Below are 7,859 nucleotides of genomic sequence, written 5' to 3' on the forward strand. Positions count from 1 at the left end.
TGCACTTGAATCATCCCGAAACCATCCCTCCACCCACCCCTGTCCATGCAAAAATTGTCTTCCACAAAACCGGTCCCTGATGCCAAAAAGGTTGGGGACTGCTGTTGTAGTTGATGTTGTATGAAAGGGTACTTCCAGAATTGATAAATCATCAGCCTAATTAAGTATCACCTATAGATGAACCAAATACTATTTAAGCATCATTGTGGAGAGCTATGATGTTATAGTAGTACATAATGAGTTTGATTACTCTATTTGAAGGAGTATAAACCAATTCACAAAAAAACTGGTGGATCTCAATACCTTTGACATTGAGATCCCTGGAAAAATTAAGGTAATACATTTAAAATGGACATAGTTTGCTTATGCCGTATTTAGTACTAGTTAAACATTATTATTTATTTTACATAAGTGTATTTTAAAATATAAGGAGGTAACTTTTGTTATTTGCAAATATAAATGGGATTTTAAGGAAGCTAAAATAACAGCACTAAAAGGTCAGGTAACATGAACCCTCATCACATTTCTGCTTCAGATAAGTTGTATGATTATTAAATCTCTGAATCTTAGTTTCTTTGTCTGCATATAAAGTGCTTCTGAATTGCAAAACCTAAGAAAACATGATTGTTAAATGACAACAACAAAGTCAATAAAATAGATTTCCTAGCTGTTCAATACTAGTGATGTAGTTGGCATTTTGTAAATATAGAACATCATGAGCCAACTTTATTTCCCATCCACAATGAAAGTGTACTAAATACTTTGTATATAAAAAAAGATTGGTTGAGTTTTAGTTTATATCTATGAAAGATTGTTTCATTCTTTTTATTAAAAGTTTTAGATGTTTCTTGCAGTTTTTAATAGTGAAACATTTAGAAATAATCTAATGATGACTTCTGGCCAAGATGGAGGCATAGGTAGATACACTTTGCCTCCTTGCACTATCAAAAGAAGGACAACAACAAATTTAAAAACAAAAAATAACAAGAACTGCCAGAAAATCAAAGTGTATGGAAGTCCGACAACCAAGGAGTTAAAGAAGGAACATTTCATCCAGACTGGTAGGAGGAGCGGAGACGGGCAGTTGGGGCAGAGAGGACGTGCAGCAAGGCAGTGGCTGGCAGGCCAGGCAGTCCCACATTCACATGCAAATAAACCAAGAAGAACAGCTGGGGAGCAATACTGACCGCACAACCCCAGTTCCAGTGCGGGAAAAGAAAGCCTCAAAACCTCTGGCTGCAAACACCTGTGGAGGTTGCGGCAGCGGGAGGAACTCCCAGCCTCACAGGACAGTTCATTGGAGAGATCCATAGGGTCCTAGAACCTGTACACAAACCCATTCACCCGGGAATCAGCACCAGAAGGACCCAGTTTGCTTGTGGGTAATGGGGGAAATGACTGAAAGCTGGGTGAGAGCTGAGCAAGTGGCATTGTTCCCTTTCTGACCCCTCCCCCACATACAGTGCCACAACCAGCGACCTGGGCTGCCCCGCCCTGGCAAATACCTAGAGCTTCACCCCTTACAACATAACAGGTGCACTGAGACAAAGAAATATGGCCCAAATGAAAGAACAGATCAAAGCTCCAAAAATAGAACTAAGCCATGAAGAGATAGCCAACCCATCAGGTGTACAGTTCAAAAGAGTGATAATCAGGATGCTCACAGAATTGGTTGAATGGGGTCACAAAATGGAAGAAAAAGTGAAAGCTACACAAAGTAAAATAAAAATATATAGGGAACCAACAGTAAAGGGAAGGAAATTGGGACTCAATGATGTGGAACAGAAGGAAGAGAGAAACATTCAACCAGAACTGAATGAAGAAACAAGAATTCAGAAAAAATGAAGAGAGGCTTAGGAACTTCCGGGACAACTTTAAATGTCCCAACATCCGAATCATAGGGGTGCCAGAAGGAGAGGAAGAGTAAGAAATTGAAAACTTACTTGAAAAAGTGACAAACGTCCTGAATCTGGCAAAGGAAATAGACTTCTAGGAAGTCCAGGAAGCTTAGAGTCCCAAAGAACTTGAACCCAAGGAAGCACACACCAAGGCACATCATAATTACATTACCCAACATTAAAGATAATAGAATCATAAAAGCAGCAAGAGAAAAGCTTACTTACAAAGGCTTTCCCATAAGACTATCAGGTGACTCAAAAGAAACTGCAGGCAAGAAGGGGCTGTAAAGAAATATTCAAAGTCATGAAAGTCAAGGACCTACATCTAAGATTACTCTATCCAGCAAACGTATCATTTAGAATGGAAGGGCAGATAAAGTGCTTCCCAGACAAGGTCAAGTTAAAGGAGTTCACCATCACCAAGCCCACATTATGTGAAATGTTAAAGGGACTTATCTAAGAAAAAGATGAAGGTTAAAAACTGAACAGGAAAATGACAACAAACTCAAAACTGTCAACAACTGAACCTAAAAGAAAAACTAAGCAAACAACTTGAACAGGAACAAAATCACAGAAACGGAGATCAGAGAAGGGGGGAACTATACAGGGAACAAGAAACAAATAGTAGGTGCAAAATAAGCATGGGGAGATTAAGAATAGTATAGGAAATGAAGCCAGAGAAATATGTACAACCCATAGACATTAACTAAAAGGGGGGTACATGTTGGAGGGGTGTGCGCGGCAGAGGGGAAAAAAAAGGGACAACTGTAATAGCATAATCAATAAAAATATATATAATTTTTTAATTAAAAAATAATCTCATGAATTTTTGTCTTTCTAGAGCTATACCCAAGCAATCATTTTTCCATTTTTGAAACCATCTAAAACTTCTCCTAAGAATTATAAAAGAACCCATTTACTTCAGGCCTTAAATCAGTTTTATTTTTTTAATATATATAAGTAGGCCTATGTAAACAAGTACGCTAAAGGCTTTTAGCTGTTTGAGTTACATTTAAAGTATTACTGCCTTAGAGCAAGCGTGTGATTGTGAAAACCAAGTGTTCTTTAATAAGTGAATCAAAGGGAAAAAGGCTACAGTGGGGGGGTAATTTTTGATACCTATAATTATTGAAATCAAGGATGGCCTTCATCTCTCTTGCCCTTAGGTTTCTTTTATTATAAATGCAATATATGCTCAGAGAATGCGGAAGCATTTTGATCTGAGAAAAATCAAAACAAAATTAAATCTTCTACAGTAATATATAGTACATTTCAGAGGCCAATAGATATAATTTATATATTCACAGTACAGTGACCCTATATAATATAGTAAGTCTGAAATTGGTTCTTCATTTTTAAACCTATTTACACTTAACTTGAAGTAGTTTTTTCTTACAGATTGCTTTTATATAAGTCCCATTGTTAACATAGTAGATCTCCGTAATCCAGTTTCAATTTTGTAACAGCTTCATTTTTAAAAGGTTTGTGGTTTAGAAATTCAGAAACTTAAGATACAGGAACTGTGGCATTGCACTTACTTCCTTATAGTCTGTAAAAGATCATTCTTCCAAATGTAAAACTTCATTTCCTTATCTAGGAGATTACATTAACCTATACTTTTTATTTTATACTCACTAACAATTACAGCCTTTAATGATCCCATGTTTGCCAAAACCTTTCTAATTCAAAATAAATTTTTTCTTATTTTTACACAAATGATTTATATGATACTGTAAGCCTACTATGGGTTAACTAATATAAAATTACCTAATTGTACCATATATTTTTAGTGCTTGAATTAGGCAACTAACCGTTAATTGACTTAGAATGTGATAGGAATAAAACTACAGTTTCAGACTTTTAGGTGTAGCAGATCATTAAGAAAGCATCACATCCATCCTCAGATTTTAACACACAAAGTGGACAGAGGACGTTGGTGACAAGTATGTACAGATAATCTACAGCATTGTGTTCTCATAGTCTAGGCAGTTAACTTTGTATAAAGAACTTTGAGGATCAGAGACCACAGACTACTTATACCACTCTATGTTAAGTTCAGGACTGATTTTGATACATACAGTATAATACTATTATGTGAATGCTTTCGGGTACTGAACACACTGTGTTCATACTGTATGAACTCAACGCATACTGCAATGAATGTATGAATTCTAGATGAGGGGATGGACTACCGAAATACTGTGTTCTGGGTTTTTGTATTTATTAAATGTGTATCCTACTGGTAATAGCTGTTTTCTGAACAAAAATAACATCTTGTTTCTCAAAAATTATAGAGGTAAAATTATTAGACATCCACAGCATTTGAACTGTAAACTAGAGGTTTAACAACATCTAAAATTTTATATCCTCCGGAACAAACCTTAATGAAACAAGTAGAGAATGCTTTTGTTGTATCCCCCATTTTAACATTTTATATTTACCCTTTTGTAATTAGTTGCTTTCTGTTACATGCAAAGAATAGAAACTTAGTTTTCATTCAGTTAACATTTTTGTGCTTTTTCACAAATGAGACACTTGTATTAGGTACTATATATAGCATGAACTGTATGACTTGGCTTAAGACTTATTCTCTGCCTAATTTAGTATACATTTAGAAGGGGAAAATCACAACTATGTAAGGCTAAAAAAACATGAAACTAAAAGTACCTAACCATTAATAGGAATGAATACCTTTTCAATCAGACTAAAGGCAGGCTTTTCAGTCATTTTGTATTCAAATTTCATTGAATATTAAGGGATTTTTTTAATGTAAAAATGTCCTTTGTGAAAACACTGCTGTGACCATTTTTCAGGTAAAAGGGGTTGGTTTATATTTGGTCCCTAGAAACGTACATTTCTGATTTTAAAACACCGTGTGTGTGTGTGTGTGTGTGTGTGTGTGTGTGTGTGTGTGTGTAATAAACTGGTCTGTAGAGACTTTAGCACAAGTACTTCATTTCCCGAGTCCTGTCTAGTTACCATGCTGTAATTGTTGGCAGTTAATCTTTAGGGTGTGCCATTGTTTTCAAAGGAACATTTATCAATTTCACTCCACATGTGCAGCTGTGGTTCTTTCTACCTGTGATTTCTTTAAACTAAGTCATAAGGAACTCTGTATTTTAGTGACAAAGGTTATCAGTGCCACTTTTACTACGGTACATATATGTTAAGAATTTTGTGATGATATATTTAATTGGTAGCTATTTGAGTAATCTTGTTGATAACTTTACAGCATGGGTAGGAATGTAGTATCAAAGAATGTATAATTGAAAGTGAGTAACCGAAATCTCTCAGGGTAGAAGTATGTGTACAATAATACACAATTGTGTGGATCACTTCATGACTGTGTGTTACTGTATACAGTTGATGTGTGAAGAGCACAGGTGCACCACACCCACCCACCCTTTCTGCCCCTCCAGTTGAAAATCTGAATAACGACAATCAGCCCTCCTCATAGGCAGGTTCCCAACCACAGATTGAAAATACAGTTGACCCTTGAACAACATGTGTTGGAACTATGAGGTCCAGTTATAACTATGTGGATTTTCCTCCCACAGTTGAAACCTATGGTGTTCAAGGGTCAACTATATATTGCAAACATTTCAGTAAAATTTAGAGAAGTTTAATGTGGGAGACATAGAATCCATTACATTAGCAGGAATATTCATCCTTGAATTTAACTCAGTATTGAATAAATAGTGAGATTTAGTCATCATTATTATTTAGTGACTAAATTAACATGATTGAGAAGGCATTTAATTTGCAGAGATGCACATAACTAAATCAGCTTTTGTTCAGTTGTGTACAACCTAATTAACTAATCAAATTGGTGGTTCACTCCATGGGCCATTTTCTTCAAATATGCTAATAATTATTAAGTATTCCTTAATAATTATTAAGGAATAATTATTAAGAATTATTCTTGCACTGATTACCCCTAATAGAAGGAAAGGGAAAATATTTAAGTAACTTACATTCCAGACCTACTTCCATCCCTGTGGGGTGTGGGGGCAGAGGATTAATTGCTAACATCTTCAGCCTATTTATTTTCAATCAAAAAATTAGACTAAAAAGAGTAATGATGTAATCTAGTTTAAGCTAATCATTGACATTTTTAAATTACTTGGTGTTTGTTTGTTTTTTTATTGTTTTCCTCAGAGCAGCCTTCTAAAGGAAAGGGTAAAAGCCTCAGCTATCTGACATGCAGCCTTCAGGAACCGCTAGATGTATGGAATGGCTTATATACAGGAAAACTTAACCAACCCTGATACCTTCCTGACCCCTTTTCTCTCCCAGGAAGATTTTGGCAGCAAAGAATTATTTTCAGTTATTAATCATTCAACATTAAAGATAATTAAAAAAATTATTTAATTTGTAGGTTTATTACACACCTGGTTTCTGATTGCTCATACCTAGGAAGGTCAAAACTTTATGAAGGATGAGTTTATACCCTTTATTTAAAAAATGCAGAATCATTATTAGAAGTGACAAGTATCAACACAGGTGAGTTGTCTGTAAGAAAACAGTGTTTAGAAGGATGGGAAGACATTCACAGGAACAGTAGTTCTGTAAAATAAACCATAGGCTTTTGTGTCCATATACAGCATGCTGCACTACAAAAATAATATTCTTTAAAAGGACAGGAATGCAAGGACAAGTGAAACAGTTTACAATCCTCATCATAATTCATTTGCACAAAATCAAAAGGTCTCATTTTTGCAAGAGCATAAATGTACTTTTCACTCACTACATGTGAGTCTCATAGACATAAAAGGAAGAAATCTTTAAATTTTTTAAGCTATTACCATGTGCTTTATTTTCTTAATGATATGTATTTTTTATTATATTTTATTGATTGATTTTGCTATTAACAGTTGTCCTGTTTTGTCCTCCTTCGCCCCCCTCCACCCAGGGCCCTCTACTCCCTCAGGCAATCCCCCCACCATCGTTCCTATCTATGGGTCATGTGTGTAAGTTATTCAGCTGTTCCATTTCCTCTGCTGTACTTAATATCCCCGTGGCTATTCTGTAACGACCTCTTTGTACTTCTTAATCTAATTACATCTTCACCCATTCTTCCCTACCCCCTTCCATCCAGCAGTCTTACAGTAACTTATTTTCTCTTGCTTTTAAGAGTCTCTAGTCTTTGGCCATTAAATGGGCCTCTTCGCATCCATCATTGGGAATCTCTGAACTTCCTGGACTTGCATGTCTATTTCCTTCACCAAATTAGGGAAGTTTTTCACTTTTTTGAAATAGATTTCCAATTCCTTGCTCTTTCTCTTCTCCTTCCAGCACCCCTATGAGGTAAATGTTGGACATCTTAAAGTTGCCCCAGAGGCTGTTTATACTATTCTCATTTTGGGGGGTTCTTTTTTTCTTCTTGGTGTTTTTACCGGTGGTTCTTTGCTTCCTTCCTTATGTTCCAAATCATTGATTTGATTCTCAGCTTCATCCACTATACTGTAAATTGTTCTTTATTGCAATTAGCGTGTCCTCTTTTTTTTTTTTTAATGCTGCTGAGGTCCTCACTAAGTTCCTTGATCCTTATAAACAGTGTTTTGAACTCTGCATCTGATAGATTGCTTAGCTCCATTTCTTTTAGCTCTTTTTGTGGAGTTTTGATCTGTTGTTTCATTTGGGCCATGTTTCTTTGTCTCCTCATTTTGGCAGCCTCCTTGTGTGTGTTCCTGTATATTAGGTAGAGCTGCTTTAACTCCGTGTCTTGGTAGTGTGGCCTAATGTAGTAAGTGTCTAGTCCAGCGGTACAGCCTCCCCTATCACCCAAGCTGGGTACTCAAGGTGCACCCTTTGTGTTTGGTGAATGCACCCTCCTCTTACGGTTGAGCTTTGGTTGCTGTTGGCAGATCAATGGGAGGGATTTACCCAGGCAAGTCAGGTGCAAGGACCGGCTATGACCAGTGAGCAGCAACCTTCCCCCTCTGTGGAGGATCAGCTGTG

Source organism: Pteronotus mesoamericanus, unplaced genomic scaffold, assembly GCF_021234165.1.
Source record: "Pteronotus mesoamericanus isolate MK-2021 breed Mesoamerican mustached bat unplaced genomic scaffold, CSHL_Meso_final scaffold_651, whole genome shotgun sequence".
Lineage (NCBI taxonomy): Eukaryota > Metazoa > Chordata > Mammalia > Chiroptera > Mormoopidae > Pteronotus > Pteronotus mesoamericanus.